This window comes from Nicotiana tabacum, chromosome 10 (assembly GCF_000715075.1).
Source record: "Nicotiana tabacum cultivar K326 chromosome 10, ASM71507v2, whole genome shotgun sequence".
NCBI lineage: Eukaryota > Viridiplantae > Streptophyta > Magnoliopsida > Solanales > Solanaceae > Nicotiana > Nicotiana tabacum.
The window spans coordinates 101899206-101926360 of record NC_134089.1 but is presented as its reverse complement, the minus strand read 5'-3'; the positions used below and the strand labels follow the sequence as shown (position 1 = coordinate 101926360).

Here is a 27155-nt window from a genome sequence, read left to right as displayed (position 1 = left end):
TGGATAGCAGAATAAATTGCCTTTGTCATTCCAATCTTCGAAATAATGCTAAATACAAACATTCAAAAAGTTATGCATAATATCTCTTTACCGCGTCAGAATTGATCGCCATGTCTATGCAATTTGCCTTCAATATCTGTTAAGCATAGTGCACCATTCGATAATACTCTGGTCACAATGAATGGTCCTTGCCAATTCGGGGCAAATTTGCCTTTTGCCTCAACCTGATGAGGAAGAATACGTTTCAGCACATGTTGACCCACTTCAAACTTCCGTGGACGCACCTTTTTGTTGTATGCTCTTGCTATTCTTCTTTGATACAATTGACCATGACATACTGCGGCCAATCGTTTTTCATCAATCAAGTTTAACTGTTCCAGACGGGTTTTGACCCATTCATCATCATCAATCTTTGCTTCAGCGATGATCCGAAGGGAAGGAATCTAAACTTCTGCAGGAATTACTGCTTCAGTGCCATGTACCAACAAATAAGGAGTTGCTCCTACTGAAGTGCGAACAGTAGTGCGATGTCCCAATAATGCAAATGGTAATTTTTCATGTCATTGTCTTGAACCTTCTACCATTTTCCGAAGTATCTTCTTTATGTTTTTGTTGGCTGCCTCGACTGCTCCATTCGCCTTGGGTCGATATGGGGTAGAGTTGCGATGTGTAATCTTAAACTGTTGACATACTTCTTTCATTAAGTTACTGTTAAGATTAGCACCGTTATCTGTGATGATCACCTTTGGGATTCCGAATCGACATATGATATTTGAGTGGACAAAATCGACCACAGCTTTCTTGGTCACTGATTTGAATGTTTTGGCCTCAACCCATTTGGTAAAATAATCAATGGCTACCAGAATGAACCTGTGCCCATTGGATGTTGTCGGCTCAATTGGTCCAATCACATCCATGCCCTAGGCAACGAAAGGCCATGGTGCCGACATTGTGTGCAACTCGGATGGTGGAGCATGAATCAAATCTCCGTGTATCTGGCATTGATGACACTTGCGCACAAAACTGATACAATCTCGCTCCATTGTAAGCCAATAGTAACCAGCTCGGAGGATTTTCTTTGCTAACACATATCCGCTCATGTGGGGTCCGCAAACTCCTGAATGTACTTCAGACATGACAACCGTAGCTTGTCTGGCATCTATGCATCTTAATAATCCAAGATCTGGTGTTCTTTTATACAAAACTCCTCCGCTTAAGAAGAATCCATTTTCCAATCGCCTAATGGCCCTCTTTTGATCTCATGTGGCTTGTGCGGGATATATCCTCATCCTGATATACTCCTTGATCTCGTGGAACCATGGTTCACCATCAAATTCTTCTTCAACCATATTGCAATAAGCGTGCTGATCGTGGACTTGAATATGTAATGGATCCACATAAGCTTTGTCTGTATGGTGCAACATTGATGCCAAGGTAGCCAATGCATCGGCGACCTCATTATGGATCCTTGGAATATGCCGGAACTCCACTAATTGAAACCGCTGACAAAGATCATGTAGACATTGTCGGTATGGTATGAGCTTCAAATCTCGGGTTTCCCATTCTCCTTGAAATTGATGTACCAGAAGATCCGAATCTCCCATGACTAAGATTTCTTGGATACCCATGTCTGCGGCTAGCCTTAACCCCATAATACAAGCTTCATATTCAGCCATATTATTGGTGCAATAAAATCGTAGTTGAGCCGTAACAGGATAGTGATGCCCTGTTTCAGAGATGATTACAGCTCCTATCCCGACTCCTTTCATGTTAGCAGCCCCATCGAAGAAAAGTTTCCAACCAGGTTTTTCAATTTGCTCGATCTCATCGATATGCATTATTTCTTCATCGGGAAAATAGGTTTTCAACGGCTCATATTCCTCATCGACCGGGATTTCGGCTAAATGATTGGCCAGTGCTTGGGCTTTCATTGCAGTCCGAGTCACATAGATGATGTCAAATTCTGTGAGTAATATCTGCCACTTTGCAAGTCTTCCCGTTGGCATAGGCTTTTGAAAAATATATTTCAATGGATCCAGACGAGAAATGAGGTAAGTAGTGTAGGATGACAAATAGTGTTTCAATTTTTGAGCTACCCAAGTCAGGGCGCAACATGTCTTCTCCAGATGAGTATACTTAACCTCATAAGCTGTGAATTTCTTGCTAAGGTAGTAGATGGCCTGTTCTTTTCTGCCAGTGAGGTCATGTTGCCCCAATACACAACCAAATGAATTTTCCAAAACCGTCAAGTAAAGAATCAGAGGTCTTCCTGGCTCTGGCGGGACCAACACGGGTGGGTTTGACAGATATCCTTTTATCTTATCAAACGCCTCCTGACACTCGTCGGTCCATTCGACCGCAGCATCCTTTTTCAACAATTTGAAAATAGGCTCACAGGTTGTCGTAAGCTGAGCAATAAACCTGCTGATGTAATTCAACCTTCCCAACAAACTCATTACTTCAGTTTTGTTCCTTGGGGGTGGCAATTCTTGGATGTCTTTGATTTTTAATGGGTCTAGCTCGATGCCTCGCCGACTGACTATGAATCCCAGCAACTTTCCAGACGGAACTCCAAATGCGCATTTGGCAGGGTTAAGCTTGAGGTTGTACCTGCGAAGTCTTAAGAAGAATTTCCTCAAATCCCCAACGTGGTCGGCCTGATGCTTTGATTTTATGATTACATCGTCCACGTATACCTCAATCTCCTTGTGTATCATATCATGAAACACTGTAGTCATCGCTCTCATGTAGGTTGCTCCGGCGTTCTTCAAACCGAATGGCATTACCCGGTAGCAATAAGTTCCCCATGGTGTTATGAATGCCGTCTTCTGCATCTTCTTCATCCATTAGAATTTGATGATACCCGGCATAACAATCCACGAAAGATCCTATATCATGCTTGGCACAATTATCGATCAAAATATGGATATTGGGCAATGGGAAATTATCTTTTGGACTTGCTTTGTTGAGATTGCGGTAGTCGACGCATATTCTAATTTTGCCGTCTTTCTTTGACACAGGAACGATATTAACTAACCAAACAGGATATCGAGTGACTCGAATGACCTTTTCTTCCAACTGTTTGGTAATTTCTTCCTTAATTCTCACACTCATATCAAGCTTGAATTTTCTCAACCTCTGCTTGACAGGAGGCACCGTTGGATTGGTGGGCAATTTGTGAACCACTAAATCAGTGCTCAGGCCGGCATGTCGTCATATGACCATGCAAAAACATCTTTGAATTCTATGAGTGCTTTAATTAACTCTTCTCGGATCTTTGGTTCGAGATGGACACTTATTTTAGTTTCCCGGATATTACTCGTGTCCCCTATATTGATGTCCTCGGTATCACTCAAGTTAGGTTTGGTTTTTTCCTCAAAGTGAATTAACTCTTTACTAATCTCTTCAAAAACCTCATCTTCATCATATTCTGATTTATAATCACAATATATTTCTTGAATTATTACTTCGGAACCAGATTGATTTTTAAGACTGGGCTGAGGATTCCTCATGCATACCATATCATTAGAACCAGCGTAAAAAGAACTGTATAGAAAAAGAAGAAAGGGAAAAAGAAAACTATCAGGAATGATAAAGGAAACTGTATTTTATTGGATGCTGAAAGATAACAAGGTTTGCACACTTCAAACAAACTGTAAGATAAGCATTGGGATTACAACCCTGAGGTAACCCAAACAAACTGAAAGAAAATCAAAATAAACTACCAAGACTCCTTTCGAATGGGGAGAGGAGTGGCTTTCCAATTATTAAGCTTTGTTTCTGGCCCAACGAATTGAACTTCTGTGTTGCTACATCCTTCCCCGCTTTCTAACATATTCACATCATTAAACAATTTCTCGAATCTTTCAATTAATTCCTCCTCAGGATTGACCCGGGATTTAGGAATTGTTGTTATCGGGCGATTTTCAACACCGGTCTTGACAAAAGACTTTGATAGATGTGGGACTGGTTTTGGCAGAACCCATGCCTTGTGTTTCAGCTTTCTGGCCTTTTCACATTGGTGATAGTGGGTATAAATCCCAAACCAAATGTTCCCCAGTTCTCGGGGAGAGATACTGGTTGTATAATTCCTTGCAAAGATGAGCCCAGACCTTTGCCGGGAATAAAACCATTTTTTAACATTTCATAGGCTACAATGACTGATGCAGAGGTTATCTTTGGATTCGGAAGGTACTTCCCCTCTGGAATTTTCTCTACCGACACTGTATCGGACACTTGGTATACCCATGGTCCCTGGTCATTTTCTATTCCCTCGACCGGTACAATGGCACTGCTGTGAGCATTTAAACTTTCTTCCCCATGCACAACTATTTCTTGATGATCCCATCCAAACTTGACCGCCTGGTGTAGTGTTGACGGGACTGCTTTAGCAGCATGGATCCATGGTCGACCCAACAACAAGTTGTAAGAAACAGTTATGTCCAACACTTGAAATTCCATTGTAAATTCGACTGGCCCTATTGTTAGTTCCAACACTATGTTGCCAAATGAATCTCTGCTTCCACCGTCAAACCCCCGTACGCAAATACTATTCTTCTGGATCTTCTCCTCTTTGATTTTTAATTTGCTTAAAGTGGAGAGAGGGCAGATGTTTGCACTTGATCCGTTGTCAACCAATACCCGGGTTATTACGGAGTTTTCACATTTCACGGTGAGGTAAAGAGCTTTGTTGTGCTCAGTACCTTCCACAGGCAATTCATCATCAGAAAATGTAATTTTGTTTGCCTCAAAGATTCTGTTGGCTATTCTTCCCAAATGATTTACAGAGATTTTTTCAGGAACATGAGCCTCATTCAGGATTTTCATCAAAGCTAGACGGTGCTCCTCTGAATGGATCAGTAATAACAACAATGAAGTTTGAGCAGGCGTCTTCTTCAATTGATCCACAATAGAATAGTCATGGAGTTTCATTTTTCTTAAAAACTCTTCCGCTTCTTCTTCAGTCACAGCTCTCTTTATTGGTGTTGGATTATTTTTAGTTTTTCTTAACTCTTCGGGAGTAAAACATCTTCCCGAACGAGTCAAGCCTTGCACCTCACAAACTTCTTCCTTGACTTCTTTTCCCTTGTATATTACAGTCACCCGTTCATAGTTCCATGGAATGGCCTTGTTGTTGATCACTGGTAGCTGGGTTACAGGTGTGATAATAACCCGATCTGTATGGGCTCCTTCCACGAATACAATGGGTTTTTTGGCAACCCCTGGTACTATCACTTTCGGCCTTTCTTGCTTTGTGTCAACTTTGCTCGGAGACCCCTTTTCGACTACCACAGATGGTTCATCACCATTTCTGTTCTGCTTAGGTACCGGCTTCTCCTCTGTTAACTGCTTATCTAGCTTGGCTTCATGAGACCTGATTATCATGACAGTTTGTGACGGCTTCTTTGTCTCCTCATCAGTTTGTATGATTTCTATCATATTGGCCTCCTGATGGGCTGGCATTGGATTTCTGTTGATATTGGGAGTTTCGGGGTTTTGAACCTCGATTTTATTAGTATCAATCAGCTCTTGTATTGCATTTTTCAAATGCCAGCATTTTTCCGTATCATGGCCTGGTGTACCGGAACAATACTCACAGCTAATGGTGTAGTCCAGATTCTTTGGAGGAGGATTGGGTAGCTTGGATTGTATTGGTCTTAGCATGTCCAGCTGTCTCAGCCTGTGGAACAAACTAGTGTAAGACTCTCCCAATGGAGTGTAGGTTTTCTTTTTCTGTTCCCTTTCTCCCCTGAATGCTGGCCTAGGCCTGAAACCTGGTCCGGGATAGGCTCGTGGGTAAGTACCTGGTATGGCAGGAGCACGCCAATTAGTATGAACATGTGGTTGATTGTATGCTTGTGCATGGTTAATGGAAAAATGAGGCTCTGAAGGGTGATAGTAGTGCTGGGATGAATTGTAGTGGTAAGTTGATTGGCGAGGTCGTTGTTGATTATAGTAAGGCGGTGAACCTCTGGGTCCCGACCAAATTCCTGAATCAACTACCGCTGCTTCCTCCCTCTTCTTTCTTCCGATTCCTCCTACCCCGCCTTGAATAGCTTGAGTAGTTTCCTTAATTGCTCAATAGCTCATAATTTTATTTGTCTTGAGGCCTTCTTCCACCATACCTCCCATCTTCACTACTTCGTTGAATGATTTCCCTACCGCTGAAACCAAATGGGCATAGTAAGTTGGTTCCAAGGCTTGGAGGAAGTAGTCTACCATTTCACTCTCCTTCATAGGAGGATCCACCCTTGCTGCCTGTTCTCTCCACCGGAAGCCATACTCTCTGAAACTTTCATTGTGTTTCTTCTCAAATTTTGTCAAAGATAGTCGATATGGGATGATCTCCAGATTATATTGGAAATGGTATGCGAATGCCTCTGCCAGGTCATCCCAGGTGTACCATCTCCCATGGTCTTGGCGTGTATACCACTCCAAAGCTGATCCGCTTAAACTTTGACTGAAGTAAGCCATCAATAATTCGTCCTTTCCCCCAGCTCCTCGCATCTTGCTGCAGAAACCCCTTAAGTAGGCTACTGGGTCGCCGTGCCCATTGTATAGGTCAAATTTAGGCATCTTGAAGCCAACTGGTAATTGTACATTTGGGAATAAGCACAAATCCTTGTATGCTACACTGACTTGCCCACCTAATCCTCGCATGTCTCTGAACGATTGTTCTAGACTTTTGACTTTCCTGAACATCTCTTCTTGTTCAGCATTTTTGGTTGGCTTGTCAATTTCGGTTGGGAGATCAAAACGAGGAGCAGTTGAATGGATTTCGGAGGCTTTGAGGGTGGGCTCCGGGGGGTAATATTGGTTGTCCTGGGCCTGGAATGTAGGCTCACTAGGAGATTTGTGGAATGCAGCCGGGGGAGGTGCTACGAAAACAGGAGTCACAGGTGGAGGAAAGTATGGAACTGGTTTCGGAGGTGGAGACTGTGGTGTCTGAGAGGTGGTGCCTCGGTAGTGCTGGTAAATGGGGAAATTTGGGGATAATTCAGTGGTAATATTATCCTGAGTTTGGGTCATTGATGGAGCAGGGTTAGTTGGGTAAGATGGGGGTAACTGTCCTGTAGACCAGGCTTGGTACATCTCAGCCATTTGCTGCTTGAGTTTAAACATCTCTTCTTTCATTTTCCCGACATCCATCTCCTCTAGCTCAATACCTGTGTCAACATCTGGGATAGACATATTTTCGGGTATTGGTCCTTTTGATCTCGTGTGATAATGATAATATGCCAGTATACTCTTTAGAGAAACTAACTGCTTGAATTCTGGAAATGAACAAACTTGTTAGTTTTGAGAGTTTAACACATATATAATTACACGTTGAGATGCAATGCTCCTAGACAAATAATCCCTTTCTATTATGCATTTGCTCGGTTGCTTGCATCGTCCCAGCTTTCTTGAAATTTTTATTGTTATTCACTTTTAATATATATCTTTTATTGTGGTGGTCGAATCTTATAGAGATTGCCTACGTATCATGCCCCCGCATGAATCAGACCTTGCGTAGTTCGGACATAAGGCAAACACTTTTATTCATTATACAAAGATGAACAGACATTACATTTGAAAACCTTATAAGAAAATGGTTTGAAACACACATACTTAAATCAAAATAAAAGATACAACTCTTAACATCTCACAACATGCCCCACTTTCCACTTTTGTTATCAATTATTGGATTATCTGCTCAATGTGGGGCTTGACCTGGATGACCTCCCAGCGTACGATACATCCTTTCCAACTCCATTGCTAGATGACGGGCAAAAGTGGGTGCATGCTCTGTAAACCTTTCATAATCCATTCCTTGGCAGTTTACATAACTTTGAGAGGTGTAGATTGCCAGGTCGTGGATTTGTGTCCTGAAATCTTGAAGACGTTGGTCTTGGTTCTACAGTTGCTGCTGGCGAGTGGTGGCTATATCTCTGACACGGTCTTCACGATCTAGAGCTGACTCTAATAGAGCTCGGAGTCTGGCCTGCTCTAATCTTGCATGCGCTCTTTCTCTGTCGATGTCCGCTTATTGATGCTCTCTGTTGTATCTTCTTGCATCTTCTAGTTGTGCATGAAGTTGGTCTTCTGATCGTATCCAATGGTCGTTTTCCTTCTTGAATTGTGCCATGTCTTCTTCGGATTGTCTATCTTGGCGTTCCTTATTAGATCTGGCTTCTTCGTTTAATTGTTGGATTCTTTCTTTTGCTTTGCTCAACGCCCTTTCGTTTGCAGCAAGAATGGAATCATAATCTTGCATTCTTTCAAAAAGATTGGCGATGGTTTTTTGATCCTTCCAACTCCTCATTGGCGTTTCAGAAGCCTTTTTCATTTTCTGAAATCGAGCATGAAGATTTTCATTCTCACAAGCTAGACTCTTCTTCTCGCCTTAAGCTTCTTGTGCTTGCAAATCTTTCTCTAGACTGAGGCTCCTCAGATTTTCCTTTAGGGCATGGATAGTTGCTTTGTACCCTTTTTCCTTTTCTCCCCAGATTAACCGCTCTTGGATTTTATCATTAAAGTTTTGAATATGGGGTCTTTTTGTTGGCCTTCTTAGCTTAGGTTCTGGTACATCATCCACGCGAGACCGTTTCCCAAACCACCTTGCATATCCAGGATTTATCTCACCCTTTGTAATGTCTGGGACTTGAGTATCACTTTTCAAGTATCGACATCCATTCCACATCTGCTGAATTAGAGCCTCGGGAATAGTGGCTTCTGGGTGTAATTCGATTACTTGCATACTCAAATCTTCATCATCAGGAACTACTTGGTATCTCCCTAGTTGTCTTAGGACTCTTAGGGGTGCATATGGCTGGATGCTTCTTAATCCCAATAGTAGCAAATAACTATTTGAGGTTGACATGTGTATCACTTCCCTCATCGGGAGCCATCCCAAAGTCCACTCAATTTGATTTGCCGTTAAAGCCCTTAGATGAGATACCCATGCTTCTATCCCTTCTGGGGACTTATAATCTTTTGTTCTTTCCTCATAACTCTCGATGCAATTACCATTGCTTGGCCCATACTGTATGATCTTGGGCTGTTGTTGGAGATGTTCAATCACCCACATTTGCAACAAAATTTTGCATCCTTCGAAGACATTTGCTCCTGATTTACATAAAGTCAATGCCCGATAAATGTCTGAGAGAATGATGGGGATAAGGGTGTGATTTTCCTTGGTGGTGAGGATTTGCACAACTTTTGCGGTGCGAATATCAATTGTTCGCTCTTTGTTTGGGAAGACCATGATTCCTAGAAAAGCCACTATGAAGGCAAAGCGACGGTGAATCTGCCAAGTGTCTTTGTTTTGCTTGTTAGTAAGGCCTTTCTCATGAATTTCGAATCCATCTGACTTTCCGAACCTTGAATATAACAAGTTGAAAGAACAACATCCGTTGATGACATTGCTTTTCCTGATATGATTACTGATGTTCAGAAGACCGAAAAATCGATGTACCGAGGGAGCCTTTGTGAATATCAAGCTTTGATTTCTTAGACTTCCGTCAAAACCAGCATATCTAGCTATCTCCTCTAATGTAGGAGTAAGCTCGAAATCAGAGAAACGAAAGACATTGTGAACAGGGTCCCAAAAAGTTACTAACGCCGCAATCAGATCATCACGGGGTTTAACTTTCATAATATCCGTGAGATTTCCCAAATGCTTGACGACCCATTTTTGACCATCTTCGCCTAATTCATACCACCACATTTGAAGCTGAAATAGAAACTCTTCTGTATTCGTGGATGGGGGGTTTTGTGTGGTGCTCATTTTGTATCTGAAATTTAATTTTAATAAAGTCAAGACTCATTTTGAAAATATACACTTAAAAAAAATCTTTTTCAATTTTTTTTTTATTTATAAAACACCTTTATTTCAAGATTTAAAACTATTTTTGGGAATTTTTAAAAACAACTCATTTTATTCCTCGGTTCTCACAATGATTTCAATTAAGCTGGTCAACAAGCATGTTCGAGGCAAATGAATGCACAGGTAGCAAGTAGGATGCATCAGGATGGTCTTTTTATTTCGGGTTCACCTGTCCTAGACAGACCCAACCCCTGTGTTGAGTCTCCAAGGTCAGATGTGCATGATGCAAATAGACGTTCCTACTAGGGATCCGGTACATGGCTGAGTTATTCTAGGTAAAAACCTGAGGCATATTGTTCTAAACCTGGCTTACCCAAACAGACAGTTTGAGCCGAAGTGGGGGCAACGTACCGGGAGCACGAAAGTCTGCCCGGCCTAGTTACTTGTCCCAACTCCGTCTTATTTGGTATGACTTTAACAGAAAGGTGGGTCACGTGCACGTGTACACCATAAATTCAGAAGACTCAGAAAGAAGGGGGTTTCGTAGCAGTTGTATATATTCACAATTCAAATAATATTAAAGCGGTAAAAAGCAACATTTAGCATATTAGCATATAAACAGTTGAAAATCATATAGTAAACAAGCCAATTATCACAGTTATTTTAAGCTCGAATTCTTTAAACCCTGAACCAGTGGTTCTGGGTTACAGTCATATCGGCAGCACTCCAATCCCCAGCAAAGTCGCAAGAGCTGTCGCACCTCCTTTTTCCGCACCCGCAGGGCGCGTAAGGAGTTTTCTCCAATTGAAGGACAGTCGAAACGGGATTTGTTTATTTGTTTCAGAGTCTCCACCTGGGAATTTTAAGGCGTCCCAAGTCACCAGTTTTAACCCCTGAATCGAGGAGAATATGACTCTGTTTATTATTATGCGAACCAGAAATCTTGAGTAAGGAATTCTGTTAATCCGGAAGAAGGTGTTAGGCATTTCCGAATTCCGTGGTTCTAGCACGGTCGCTCAACTGTTTTTATTCTTGGCTTAATTATCTTGATTTTACTAAATACATTTTTATTGCATGATTTTGTTACCGCTTTTGTTTATTGTTTACAATTATATAAACGAATTACGCGTACGTATATTCGTATTATATACCTTTTATAATTGCAGAGAATCGTGTCACGCATACGTGTACACAAAAGGTTGATAATATTTTTTATATTCTTATTAAAAAAAATCATATGTTCGAAGTTAAAAGTAACATTAAAAACGCCGTCGCCCTTGTATGATTAAACAGTTATCTGCACATCTCGGGTCATATGAAATTATTTTGACATCCTCGGAGAATTTTTTTTTATTAAAATGTTCACTCGAAGTTGCGCGAACGCATAATCCGAATTGCTTTAGAAATATAATCAGGTTACGCGAACGTATCCCTAATCACAAAAATATTCTTGATGGTTGTGTAAATTTGTTTACAAATGGTTTATTACATCCCTATTATTTTTATATGAAAGGTCATGGTAAATCACTATTTGAGACACCTCTAAATTTCTTGAAGAGAATTCTCAATTTATTGGGTGTCAACCACAGATTATATATATATATATATATATATTTTATGAATTATATTCCGCAAAAACCATTTGTATTTATGGAATAAAAATGAACAACGAGTAATTAATACTACCATTTTTCTCGTAAATGCAATACCTATGTGCCAAAAATGAATTGCGTATGAAACTAAAAAAAATTGATTTATGAAAGGAAGAGATGTTTTCGAAAAAAGTTCATTATTTTATTTAATGCAAACTCTATTTCTACATACCATTGATATAAAATGTTGCAATTCGTGCTTATACATCCCATCTCATTCTCATATACTTGGTTTTAATCAAAAATTGTAATTGTTTGGTTAATTGGTTTATGATGGTAGATAGGCATCAAGTTGATAAGAAAGGAATTATTTTACAAACCGATTCAATAAAATTGCCTTACATGCAACCTAACTGTACGTCAGAAACATTCATAACATTCTAACATCGTAACGAGCTATATCAAATCACCTTTCGCTAATGGTCATACACACATCTGTTATCTTATATATGAAAAACACCACCAACACCATTTTTAACCTTATTTAACAACAGAGGTTAGTGATGTAGTTTTCTTGATATTTCTACATTACTCTTTATTTAGCTAACAACACCATAAAATTTAAATAATGGCCAACTTTATGCCATGTTCCCTACCTTGACAACTTAATTATATCTTCCCTTAATGAAAATTTTGAAATTAACCTTATTACAACACTTATACAAACTTCAAGAAATGACATTTAACTTATAGTTATCACGTCAAAATATATTACTATTTAACCAACATGAAACAAAGCTGAAATTTAAACTAATGAGCTTAAACGAATAGAAGATAGAATTACAATTCAAGCTTCGTTTATTTGTCATGTTGAAACTCTTCACAACATGAGTTTAAAAGATATGTACCTGGAAATGAAGGTAGAAGGAGTAAATTTGAGCAACAAAACTAGCAGAATAGCAGTATTTCCACAGATTTGAGCAATAATAAGACCCGAGGAACCCAGATGCACAGTAACAGTATTTTTAAAGAAACTTCAGATTTTAACTGAACAATGGGATCAAATAAATCCGGACAGATTCAGTGAAAGAATAATATTTCTGATTTGAGACTTAGAACAAAGCAGACCGAAAAAAAAAACTTTCAATTTCAAAACACAGAATCAGCTTCAATACTAGTTTCCGATGTAGAATTCTGTTTTACTGTTTCTGTTTTCCTTTCTTAACTTCTATCCAGATTTTTCTCTCTATGTATATGTATTTCTGTGTGTATTCCCCTAATGCCTTAAAAATCAGATCTCAACTTTTCTTTCTTTTCAAACTCTCTGTCTAGAATCTGATCTTAAGTCCTCCTCTAAAATCTGTCATGCTTCCTGTATTTATACAGGTCTGCCCCTTTCTTTTTTTTAGTGCAGCTTGGACCCCTTCTTTCTTTTAAAATCAGAAAATCATATTCAAAAATCTGCTTTTGACTACTTTAAATCCCATTAAGTGAACTTTTTCCAAATTTCCAGCATTCCATTACCCTTTGTTTCCCATTATCCCATTAAATTAACAGTCACTAACATTCCACTTTCAGCACACTACTATTAACATATTACCCTCACTGTTTTATCTGTTTCATTCCCAGAAATGCCCCTGAATCCTACTGTTATTACAGTCTTTAAACTAAAAATCAGAATCTATTACCAACCAGATAAAAAAAATCTGTTCAAACCTAATTATCATCATGATTTAAAACAGCTAATATCAATTCCTAAATCAAACAAACATTCTGTCTTTTCACTGATAGCTAATTGATCTAACAAAACCAAGGTCTAATAGCTGATGGACAAAACTAAATTCAGTTTGAACACTGGACTCGTACACAAACATATTAACAATACATAGAACTTAACAGAACAAAAATCTGAATTGAAATTGAATTTAGCATAAGTGCATGGGCATTGTCAGTGTATGCATTACCTGAAACTAACTGCCCAGAAATCAGTACACACAACATCCATTTGACGGACTCATTGATTTACAAATAAGCATGATTTAAAAGACTAATTAACTGACTATCTATAACAATTGTCAACAAACAATAAGTAAACAGATTGTTTCAATTAGTATTTATCATAAACAAGAATTCATAATATAACTAATCGACGAACTTAATCGAGTCGATTACTCACATTGTAAATAATCACAACCAACAGAAACAGTTTCATATTTTGATCATATAGACGGGTATGAGACAGAATAACAATAAATGATGGAAAAATTACACAGACTAATGAAACAAACATAAAATACACGTAGAATACACATAAGAAATAGAAAAAATACCTCTGAATCTTCAAATTTATTCAAACACAGACTCAACTTGGATTCAGACATTTTTGAGACTGAACAGACTTTATTCGAAGTATTCTCAGTTGAGAATACTTCGATTAAAGTCTCTTAGACCTCAATCCTTCACTTGAATAGGAAAAATTCCAAGATTGGAAAATTTTAGGGTTTCAGATTTTTGGATCTTAAATCCGAACACTTCTGGGCAGATTCGAATCAAACCAACGGTATTCTAGGCACGAGGGAGGTCAGGGGGGTAACTGGTGTGAGTTTGAGGTAGGTTGGGGTAGGGTCAGGTTTTACTCGAATCTTCAAATGAAGATTCGAGCAGTTCTAGTAGGATTCGAGCCATGCAACTAACAGATCCGTGGTGAGGGTATTTAGGGGAAGCTGTGGTGTTATTTTGGAGGTCATCGGAGAAAGTTGGTTTTTCAGGCCAACCTTCAATCGAAGATTCGAGACATTGGGGCCTGATTCGAGGTATATGGGTTATGGAATTGGAACGGGGAGGTTGAGAGGTGTCGAGGGTGTTAAAGTGGGGTGGTTTGGACTACCGGAACCGCCGTGAGGCGATTTCCGGTAGGCGGTGTTCGGTGGTGAAGGGCGGAGTTCATCAGATCTCTTTGAAAGAGATGATGAACAGGACCGGGGGTGGGGTGTTTGGTTTGGGGGACTGGGGTGTGGATTGATCTCATCCGTTGGATCAATTAAGATGTACAGTTGAGATCAATTCACTTAACCAAACGACATCGTTTGGTTAAAGTTGGGGGAAAGGGGTCAGCCCGGGGGTGATATGGATCGGGTTTGGATGAGTTCTTGAGGCCGTTGGATCAAGATAGATAAACGGTTCAGATCTGACAGCGTAAAACGTCGTCGTTTCATTTAAGCAATGGCTGAACTGGACCGTTTGATTGAAACGAATCAAAGGCCCAGATTTGAAGTGCCCATACGGCGTCGTTTGGATTTGGTTGTATTGGACCGGACATGGGTATTTGGATTGGGCTGTGAGGAGATTAATTGGTTTGGGCCTGGATTTTAATCCAGGTCCGATTTTTTTTAATTTTTCAACCAATTTTCCATTTCCTAAATTTATCCTTAATTATTAAAATCCTAATTAAAATTATAAGAACAAAATTACCCTTACAAAGATATTAATTACCTTTTTTTTAACAACTATTAACACATAGACGAAACATTAATCACACAGTGGAACATTAAAAATAGAATAAATACATATTTTTTTGTAATTTTATTTTTTTAAAACAATTATTAAATGCATAATTAAATCCTAGATATGCATGAAACATGTATTTTTATTTTATTTTTTGTTTAATTATAACAAAGCAAACATTTACGGACAACACAAATAATTAACAAACACCACCCAAATTCTAAAAATTGCACAGTAAAAGAGATTTATTTTATTTTTTGATTTATTTTGGAGTAGTTTTCTTGAGGCAAAAATCACGTGCTCACACACGGCAGTCGCACTGTACGGAGAGTTGACCCACATAAAAAAAAGGGTCGGATCGGTTAAATGGGTCGAAATTTACCCAAATATAAAGCTTGTTTGGATGGGCTTAAAAGCTGGTTTTGACCAGCTTTTAAGTCATATTTTAGCTTATTGAGGTGTTTGGCAAACTTAAAATCAGCTTAAAGGTCAAATGCTTTTAAGTCAAAAGGTCCAAATTAAGCCAAAAGTGATAAGTTAGGTAATCCCAACTTTTTTTTTCTAGCTTAAAAGTCACCCCTCTTTAACCAAGTATTTTACACTACTATCCCTGATACTTATGTATAATTTTCAAAATACCCAATCATTTCTTTTTCTCCTTTCCTCCGCCATTTTCAATCCCTGCCTTCCAAATTCCATAATCTTTTCTTTTTCTCCTTTCCATTGCCATTTCCAATTTGTGCCTTCCAAATTCCATTACCGTCGAACTATTTGTTTTGTTTTAGTTTTTTTTTGGTTCCATAACATTTTTTTTTTAAAAGATTGCTGTTGAATCCCTCATTTTTTTAAATTGGTGAAACTATATTCTAAATCAAAATTTTCAATGAGTCTACATGTTAACAAAGAATTTGAAGCTATGAGACGAAAAAATATATTTTGGTGAAATAATAGATTATTGCATGTTATTTAAATAAATAATTTATATTTAGGCAATCAGTTTAAATTGAAAATGAACTAAAATATAATTTTTTTGTATATGTATTAATTTAGAATAAAATATTAATCATTTTCTTTATAGTGTTAACAGCTTTAAGGATATTTCAGTCATTTTACAGAAACAAGTACTTACCAGCACTTATTTACCGAACACTTCAATAACTTTTTTTAAGTTTCAGCATTTTTATCCAAACATTTAACTGCTTATTTATAAAACAAACTTCAGCACTTAAAAAGTGCTTTTAAGCCACTTTTTTTAAGTCAATCCAAACGGGCTCATGGACCTGGAGAAGAATCCCCAATACTTGGAATGGCTCAATTTGACTCAGAAACAAGTGACCAGGCGATTTTGTGCTACAGTAATCCCAACACCATTTTGCAAATCTATAGCTGCTGGGGAATTTTTTTGGGAAATGGTTTGCTGAGGATAGTGCGCATTTGGAAGGCGCATCTTTAGGTGGTGGTCCGGTGGCTTTTCACCTACGGACGGCGGAGCAGTGTGCATTAAAGCACGACTGCGTTACTGTTCACGGCAGTCGCACTGTACTGAGAGTTGACCCACATAAAAAAGAGGGTCGGATCGGTTAAATGGGTCGAAATTTACCCAAATATAGAGCCTGTTTGGATGGGCTTAAAAGCTGGTTGAGGCGTTTGGCAAACTTAAAATCAACTTAAAGGTCAAATGCTTTTAAGTCAAAAGGTCCAAATTAAGCCAAAAGTGATGAGTTGGGTAATCCCAACTTTTTTTTTCTAGCTTAAAAGCCACTCCTCTTTAACCAAGTATTTTACACTGATATCCCTGATACTTATGTATAATTTCCAAAATACCCAATCATTTCTTTTTCTCCTTTCCTCCGCCATTTTCAATCACTGCCTTCCAAATTCCATAATCTTTTCTTTTTCTCCTTTCCTTTGCCATTTCCAATTTGCGCCTTCCAAATTCCATCACCGCCGAACTATTTGTTTTGTTTTAGTTTCTTTTTTAGTTCCATAACATTTTTTTTTAAAAGATTGCTGTTGAATCCCTCATTTTTTAAAATTGGTGAAACTATATTCTAAATCAAAATTTTCAATGAGTCTACATGTTAACAAAGAATTTGAAGCTATGAGACGAAAAAATATATTTTGGTGAAATAATAGATTATTGCATGTTATTTAAATAAATAATTTATATTTAGGCAATCAGTTTAAATTGAAAATGAACTAAAATATAATTTTTTTGTATATGTATTAATTTAGAATAAAATATTAATCATTTTCTTTATAGTGTTAACAGCTTTAAGGATATTTCAGTCATTTTACAAAAACAAGTGCTTACCAGCACTTATTTACCGAACACTTCAATAACTTTTTTTAAGTTTCAGCATTTTTATCCAAACATTTAACTGCTTATTTATAAAACAAACTTCAGCACTTAAAAAGTGCTTTTAAGCCCTTATACTTAAAAGCCACTTTTTTTAAGTCAATCCAAACGGGCTCATGGACCTGGAGAAGAATCCCCAGTGCTTGGAATGGCTCAATTTGACCCAGAAACGAGGGACCAGGCGATTTTGTGCTACAGTAATTCCAACACCATTTTGCAAATCTATAGCAGCTGGGGAATTTTTTGGGGAAATGGTTTGCTGAGGTTAGTGCGCAACTGGAAGGCGCATCTTTTGGTGGTGGTCCGGTGGCTTTTCACTGACGGATGGCGGAGCAGTGTGCATTAAAGCACGACTGCGTTACTGTTCACGGCAGTTGCACTGTACGGAGAGTTGACCCACATAAAAAAGGGAGTCGGATCGGTTAAATGGGTCGAAATTTACCCAAATATAATTTTATCCCCACTGAGTTACGTGGACAAATGAAAGAATGTCACATCATTTAATGAGAGGCCCACATGAAGTGTCATTAGTCGCGGTGTAATTTTGACAATAGAATTAACGTAATATATATTTTTAGACGAATAGATGGACGGGATTTTTATAAACCATTTAGCATACGATATGGGTACTTTAAGCCGTTTTCCAAATAAAGAAATTAGTACTACCTAATATTGTTTCAACAAGAATTAAATGTACATGTTTTCTATATTAGCTACAATTCCCTATCGCAATTTTGGAACTATTACTAAATAAATCATGATAAGTCGACAAAAATATTTGTCACGAAAATTTTAAATTCGCAAATCACAACCAATGTGAAAATCCATAAGATTTCAAATATATGATTATTTCATGCATTCTGCGACATATTCTTCCCTTGCTAATCCTGAATATTTTTGTTAATTATAGAAATAATCTGCTCTCATGCAATCAAGTGAAGCAATATCTGCTGAGCCTGTGCATCACTTCGCGCGCCTCCTTTCAAACTGCATCCGAACTAATGATCTCAAGCTTGGGAGACTCATACACTCCCGTCTGATCAAGACGGCATTAACCTTTAATACATTCCTCCCACCCGTCTGATATACATGTACTCTAAATGTTGTTCCATAGAGTATGCGGAACAGACCTTTAATGAACTGTCGGAGAAGAACGCCCAATCTTGGAACACAATGCTGTCAGCTTACTCTCAAAAGGGTCTTTTTGAGAAAACCTTCCAGCTGCTCGATGTAATGCCTGATCCAAATGCTGTGAGCTATAACTCAATCATTTCAAGCTTAACTCATCACGGGTTCCCTAGAAAAGCTATGGGGTTTTTCAAAAGAATGCAAACTCAATGTGGGAATGGGTTTTTGATTGACGAGTTCACGGTTGTTATCATGTACAGTACCCCGTGAACAGTACCGTGTACAATACCCCGTGAATTCCCCATGAACAGTACCCGTGAACAGTGTGAACAGTATCGGACAGAATGTTAAGTTCTGAAAAATGGGATGAATCTCATTTTCCCTTTTAACCAAATTAGAGCTCGGGGAGAGGCGATTTTCAGGAGATTTTCAAAGAAAACAACGGGGTAAGAGTTCTTAACTTAATTTTGGTTAGATTACCCGAATCTATTACTAGTTTTGGCATTTAATTGGTGATTTTAGTTGGGAAAATCTTGAAAACACTCTTGGTTTAATTTGAAGATTTGAGGGTCGAGTTGATGTCGGATTTTAGTAAAATTGGTATGGTTGGACTTGTGGTTGGATGAGGTTTCATATTCCGTAATTTTTTACGGGTTCCGAGATGTGGGCCCACGAGCGAATTTTGAGTGCAATTTCGGATTTTTAATGGAAAATGTAGAACTTCATATGGAATTAACTCCTATAATTTTTATTAACTGAATCGAATTATTGTGGCTAGATTCGAGGCATTCTGAGGTCGATTTGAGAGATAAAGGCATCACGAGCTAGAGGATTAGCCGGTTCGAGGTAAGTAATGATTGTAAATACTGTCCTGAGGGTTTGAAACCCCGGATTATACGTTGTTGTGTTACTTTGAGGTGACTTGCACGCTGGATGACGAGCGTGGGGTAGAGCACCGCTAGGGATTGTGACGTAGTCCATCCCAAACAAATATTTTAATGCATATTTGATAGTAAATTGTTTGACATTACTATATTTTTGGGATATATGCCATGTTTGGGGCCTTGTGCCGACTTGTTGAGACCCTTAGGGGCATTTTTTCTATCTTTCCTCACTCTATTTGTTTGAAAGCATATTCTCAGTCATGCTTTACCTGTTTATTACTCAAATCTGGCTTTATCACTATATTCTTAATATGTGGAAATTGTTTTGGCATGAGTTCCCTGATTTACTGAGATAGACCGAGGGTCTGATTGTGAGATTGATGACTGAGATAGACTGAGAGTCTGATGGTGAGGTTAATGACTGATAGAGGCCGAGAGCCTAGTTGTGAGGATTATATATCTATGGATCGGGCTGCACATCGCAACGATATTTATATGGATCGGGCTGCACGCCACAGCGATACTTATATGGATCGGGTTGTGCGCCGCAGCAATATAGCGCTTGGGCTGTAGGAGCCCCTCCGAAGTCTGCACACCCCCAGTGAGCACAGTTGAATATTTATATGGATCGGGCTGTGCGCCACAACGATGCATGGATCGGGCTGCACGCCGCATCGGTTACTATATGGTACCAATTGAGCGTGAATGCTGAGTGCTAGTACTGATTGGTAAGAGTTGAGTCACGAGTGACAGAGAGGCTATCCCGAGGGGCGATAGATATATACATACATATGAGTGGTCACTACTAGAAATTGGAGCTATGGCAACCCTTCGAAAACTGTTAAAATAAATAAGCTAACCGTCCTTATAGGGCTAATGGGACGGATTTGGACGCGTTCCGGGATTCAGTGTTACAATAGGTCTATTGGAACGTTTATTTGCAACATTTTACAAACCGTCTCCATAGATAGGGTATTGGAACGGTTTGTACTGCTACCACTATTCTATCTACTGGAACGGTTTCCTTTTCATTTGGGACGGTTATAAACCGTCCTGGTAAAATAATACAGCTGATTTTTTTAAGTCTATTGCAACGATTTTCATGATATATTGCAACGGTTTGTGTGATATATTGAAACAATTATCAGTACCCCTATTGCAACAGATATTATAACATATTGGAACAGTTATCAAGGGTTGCTCTTATTATTTGCTAGGTCTATTGGAACGGTTATATTCTCTATTGCAACAAATTGTAATTTCTGATATTTATGGAAGCAAAATGAGAAATAGTTTCCTATTCTATGAAATTGTTTACACCATATCCAACTAGCATTATCCATATACAAAAACAAAATATGGATACATTGTTTGGTCAAACAATTCAAAAGTCAAAATAGATGAGTTTGTATACAAAATAGATGAGTTTGTATACAAAAAGTTCCAGGCCCCATGATAGATGCAAAGCCCCATGATAGACGCAAATGCATCTACGGACTCACTAAGCACTAGTTTCTTCCATTTCATTTTGAGCGTGATAAAATCGATAGTCAATGAGGGGAGCAGTGCCATCAGAGAACGTAGCATCCAAATGAAACCACAGATTTTGGATCTGGCTTTTAAAAGGAATTGCTTGGACTTTGGATTTAAGGACTTACTGGAGAAAAGGAATCAATCTGCTTTTTCTGCATCATTAGGTTTCATACTGCACCATTTGGAAACTAGGGAGAGCCAGTTTCATTACATTTAGTTGTATTAAATGGTTTACTATGATGCTTTAATTTTATAAAGTTTCAACAAAAAAGATATAAGCATACTTGTAGCTTTTTCACCTTTCTGATATGTTCACCTTTCTGATATGTACACCAGCTTTTGGGATTAGTAAGCTCAAGGCCCTGTGGTTGTGCATTTAGGTAGCTTTTTCAACTGAGAAATTGTGCCTTTTGCACCCTAGTTCATCTTGCAGCCCTTTACTAGTTAGTAATGAATAGTGTCTTTTGCACCCCAGTTCACCCCCAGAAAATAATAACTTAATAGATACATATCATCAGTGGGAAATACTTAGAAAACTGCTCCTAACCATGAATTCCGAAGTTGAACCTCCTAACATGTATTCCGAAGTTGAACCTCCTTATGATATTCAGAGGAAGGGCAATATACCATTCTGTTAAAACTGGGCGGCATAAAAACAATGAAAGAAGAACTAGGCAGCATTTTAGCGAAGAGGAGAAGACTTAGAAAGAAGAATCGAAGGTAAAAAAAAATCGCCAGTATTTCACTGCTATTTGGACGCTGAAGAAGAATAAGAAGAAGAAGAAGAAGAAGGAGGAGGAGAAGGAGGAGGAGGAAGAAATCATCACATACCTGTTGCCACTGAATCTCTGTTGAAGTTGAAAAGGGAACGCTAGTCGCTGTTGCTGCTGGTCGTGTTTTAATAAAAGTGCAATGATCCCTTCTTTTTTAATTAAATAGGCTGGCAGCTTCACTCGCTTCGCTACTACACCAACAGATTCAACGACCTCTATATTCTTTTTGATGATGTAGCTAATTTGCGAGCAGCACCCTGAGAAAAAATAAGAAGGCAAAGGTTTGATGATGTCCAAGAGAGGAAAGACATAAATGTACCAAAAGCTAGTATTCTCGTGTAATCTTCAGATATTTTCTGAATAAAATAAAAAAAATAGATTTTTCGACCAACTCTATGTCTGTTCTTCTAGCTATTTGTGATCTTTCCATATCCTTTATACATTCTGATATCAGTTAGCTTGGTATAATTGTCTTCTTAAGGTTGATTACTCTTTTCTACAATATTCAAACCTTACTATTTCTATTTTAAGACAAATAATTGTAAGATCATGCCCCATTATATTAACAATTTAAATTAATTAAAACTGCAGAGATCATATAAAGGAACTCATGAGAATCTTGAACCAAATGATTCAATTGATATAGACATTAAGGATAAAAAAAGAAGAGAACATAATCACTTTGTGAGGTCACTGGTCAAAGAGTGAACATTGTTGTCGTTGGAGATACTCCAGTAAGTTTATCATTCCTTAGAGGCAATGTCATCAAGGGAAAATGCATGAAAATTTATATGTTTTCCATGCTTCTGTTGGTTATGCAGTCATGCAAGCTATTGAGCAATTATGATTTTATCAATTCTTCACTGAATAAGAAAGAATATGCAATGAAGATGAGACAAATTAAGAAAGCAACAGGTGAAACTTAGCAAGCAAAATAAGCTAGAAAGACAGAACTCTGGTAAAAGAAATCAGAGACTCGATGTACAGAAGTGAACAAGGGGACAATTATTTGATTCTTAGCTATGATGCAACTCTTCGTTACCCTTATCTGTTACAACTCTTTAGTACCCTCATTCAGACTATTTGGCTGATTACAGCCTTATTAATAATTTGTTGGATAAAATTAAGAGAAGGGTAAAATTGCCATTTAGTTTTTGATGGATATTTTGATAATTCAACTTTGACTTTAGGACCTTCCCACTTTTAGAATAGTATGACTAGTCTCTCGGCAAGTGCGTTGCACGTGTATCATAAGGTATGTAGTAAAATAATTTTGTAAAAGTTTTCGATACTATTTAAGTGAAGCTTTGACTAAGTGATTTTGGAAATAAGGTTCATAAATTAAAGAACCAGAAAAGGAAGAAACACTCTTGAAATGACGAAAGGACATCAATATATAATTCCTTTTCTTTTTACAAATAAAAATTGCATCATCATTCAAATAGCAATTTTTCTTCAATCTGTATCATTTTTTCTTGAATCTGTATATTCAGAAAGGCAAGCAATTTGTCTGAGAAGAATAACCCCAATGTCTAATAGACGTGAAGGCAAACACTTACCCATTAGACTAAAGCACAGACATGAACGAATCTCAACATTTTAAGTGAAAGCAACACAAGCATAATTCAACAGAAGTAAAAGAATATGTTTATCAAAAATATTACCAGAGAAAGAAAAAAGGAGCAGCGAAAAGATTTTTCTGAATAACCAAGAAAGCGAACAGGAAGATCAAACACGAAGATCAAACATCGATAGCAAACATCGAACAAAAATCTCATGGTTTCAAACAGAAAATCAAAACCTAACAAATAAATCCCCCAATTTTGCAAACTAGAATCACAAATGTATCATGTAATACAAACAAAGCAGAAGCAAAGACCTTCAAACAACAACAATAACAACAACGCCATTGGAGTCGAAAACAATGATGCAACTGAGGCCAAAAGCGCTCCTATTCTTAAGGAGAAGAAACCCAAACGCCAAATTAAAGAAAACATAAGGGAAAAAAGAAAGAGAAAATTGAATAGGTATACAAACATCAAACAGGGGAAAATCGATAGCCTACCTCGGAGATTGCTCGTATGTTAGCCGAAACTGGTCGTCAATCACCGGCAGTTGCCGTCCGTCACCGGAGCTGGTCGACAGAGTCCATTGATGGTGAGGTCGATGTGTTCTAGGTTGAGGTTGAGAGAGACGGTGTTCAAGGTTTAATTTTGAGACTGAGAGTTTAGACAGAGTGACAGAACCTTCTATGTCAAATATTAAAGAGTTATTAAAATATTAGTGGGGTCAATGTTTTTAATAAAAATAAAAATATAGGAGGGAAAGTAAGGAGGGAAAAGTAAACTGTCCCAATATACTTTTATTTTATAGAACCGTTCCCACATGTAACTCTGTGGTATCGCTTTTACAAACCGTCTCCATATATTCACTTATAGTAACGGTTATTATACTATTGAAATGTTTGTTCTTCAGAAGTGTTCCAAACACCTTTTGACTCTATTAGGACGGTCTAACCGTTTTAATATATGATCTATTGTAACAGTTACAAAACCGTTGCACAATACCTGTTCCAATAAAGTCATTTTCTAGTAGTGGGTGTTTTTCCTGAGAGGCCTGTTTATGGACTTATTGATTTCACTCCTCCTAAAATGAGTTTCTATCGAATATGTTGATTTATTGACTGTTTTCTCTCATCTTTATATTGAGCCTCTGTCGGAAAGTTGCACAAATATTTTAAAACAACTTTTATTTAAACTGGGGTTTATGAGATGTTCAGAAATTAATCACTGATTTGACATTGGTTATTTCCACTGAGATTTTAAAGTTATGAAGTGTTTGTGATTACTGTTTTGCCCGAGGGGCTGTTTTAATAACTATGTTTTGCCCGAGGGGCCGATTATGACTTTAATCTCTATAATTATTTTAAATGGTATTGAACCCCTACTGAAACTGTTGGAAGGTATTTCAAGATGATTTTTACTAAAAGCTGGATTTTAAAAGGGAATATTGACTCGTATTATGATTTGAAAGTCTGTTGTGTTTATTGAACCCAGCGTAAATGTGGATTCATTGTTTCCTACTGCTCAGCCTTTATTTACTCTTATTACTTACTGGGTTGGAGTACTCACATTACTCCCTGCATCTCGTATGCAAATTTAGGCATATCGGAACCCGGTAGCGGGTGTTGATAGCTCAGTCGTGGAGTCATCAGAGTTAGCAAGGTGGTTGCATGACGTTCGCAGCACCGCTTCCTTCCCCTCATTGTTGTTACTGTATTTAGTACATTTTTAGACTTTTGTTGTATTCAGACCTTGATAGTTGCTCATGACTAGTGACACCCCGATGTCAGACTGGTATTTTATTCCACACTATTATTCTAGGATTTTATTATGAAACATTGTTTAATTTAAAGACTTAAAAATGACTCTTAATGCTTGAAGGGTTAAGGTGAGTGTTGTGTCGGATGGCCTTGTCTTCATGAGAGGCGCCATCACAACTGGGCCGGTTTGGGGTCGTGACAAGTTGGTTTCAGAGCCTAGGTTACATAGGTCTCACGAGTCATGAGCAGGTTTAGTAGAGTCTTGCGGATCGGTACGGAGACGTCTATATTTATCCTCGAGAGGCTGCAGAACCTTTAGGAAAACTTCACATTCTTGAATTCTTATCGTGCGTCCTTTGATTCAGCTTGAAATGTAACTCTTTGAATTCCTTCCACGTGTTCGTATGCGTGGATGATCTCTCAGTATCAGATGTGCCTTGATGGTTTGTGATATCCCGATCGAGGGGCGAGGTGTGATCTCTGTAAGTTGATGTTGGGCCAGTCTGAAGGACTTGAGGCCAGATCTTTGCCTATGGCTTGAGCACCGAGGTGCTGATTGTGTGAGCAAGTATTTTAAACTTATATGTTCGGTATTGTCCCTATTAGTGGAAGTGACGGTTGAGTAACTATGTGATGAGTATGTTAGTACTGCGAGATGTATTCATATGATTTGGAAACGACAAGAAGGGTCTGCTGGAGGATAAAAGAACTATTAGGTGCTTGAATTCCATCTTGATTTGAGGTATAGCCCTGAGTTATAGCCGTGTGAAGAATCTTTTCATGTTTCCCAGTTGTGAGTGAATTAAAAAAAATCCATGTAGCGGTATGAGTTCAGACTCAAGAAGACTAAGTGACTGCGTACAATTTATGATGGTAGAAAGTATACATAAATGTTAGTTAAGGCGGAGCAGGTGGGTTATCTCCTGCAAAGTGTTCTGGAGTTGTGTGATCTTTATGTTGTCCGTTAGAAGATCCCATTTACAAGTGAAATATATATATGTGAATTTAATTTGGGTCGCTTAAGAGAGTGGGTTTAATTGTTATGAGAGTAAATACGAGATTTGTAGAAGATATGAAGTACCAAATGGTCTGTGTTCTACGAGCTTATGAAGGATTGAGTTAATCTCACTATGGTATTATGGGAGCAATAAAACATATGTGTTATGAGTTATGGTGCGTGTTTGACCTATGGCTTTGAGCCAAGTGGGGGAGTCCGCTATTGAATAGTTGATTGCACGGTTATATGCTCTAATGGTCCCAGTTCGAGGCACATTTGTGAATCAGTTATGGCTCAAGTAAAGGAAATTTCAATAAAGGCTATGTTATGCTTTATGGGTGTACGAGAATCGGGGAATGACTTGAGTTGTGGTTGATAAGGAATGCCCGGTGCATAGGGCAAGAAGTTGCTTGGTTATATTGGAATGAGGTCACATTCTGCAGTGTCGGAGTGCTAATGAAGCACATGTTGTTCGGTTCATTTAATCAATCTAACTACGGTTTGAGTAGTGTGGATGACTCTAAAGAATGGTCCTATTGTGTTCAAAACTCTACATGCAATAATTGGAGGCTTCTAAGTTATACTTATGGATAGAAATTGAGTTTTCAGTGGAAGATGGTAAGACTTGTGGTATTTTCTATATTAATTACGGGATTCTATATATCAGTATCGGGAAGGTGAAGGTAATGGATTTGGGGAACACTTAAAGAGTATTCAGTGGCTTAGGAGCCTTAGACGGTGTAGCTTTATGCTTGGGTTTCGCGTGATAAGCCTAAGTTGAGGAAATTGTGGTGTTACAGCAAGAAGGAATATCAAGTTGAAGATGAATCAGAAGGAATTTAGATAGATGGGGTATCTTGATAGTAGACCAAATCGGTATGGTAAGGATATGCTGAATTCCTTGTGTGTGTTCGAGGTAATGAGTTCCTACAGCTATTTTGCAACAATGTTCTTGGGTTTTGATGGCTTTCTTAGCTTGGTTTAGTTAGAAGGATTCAGTCCTAGCAGTTGATTTTGTGCAAATGGAATTGGGAGAGTTCTTATTGATTTCTACCGTAGTTGGAGAGGTGCAATTTCTCCGAGTGTGAGAAGCATAGGATATGTAATGATTTTTCTTCTAGATGGGATCAATGGAAGTTCTTGGCTAGATGAGTTACAGTTCAGTTCTGAAAGGAAGTTCATGAAACTCTTAAGTAGCGGGTTACCTCAGATGATTAAGGAAATGGTACTTCTAATTGGAAATGATTGGACGAGA

General features: G+C 38.2%; 1 long non-coding RNA gene across 1 annotated transcript; it reads right to left on the bottom strand.

The window, feature by feature from the left end:
- Positions 1–21229: 21229 nt before the first annotated feature.
- On the bottom strand, positions 21230–23833 carry LOC142164720 (uncharacterized). Its single transcript, XR_012695665.1, has 2 exons — positions 23647–23833; positions 21230–21838 (listed from the first exon to the last, which is right to left on the bottom strand). It is a non-coding gene; the product is annotated as an uncharacterized LOC142164720 (long non-coding RNA).
- Positions 23834–27155: the final 3322 nt, after the last annotated feature.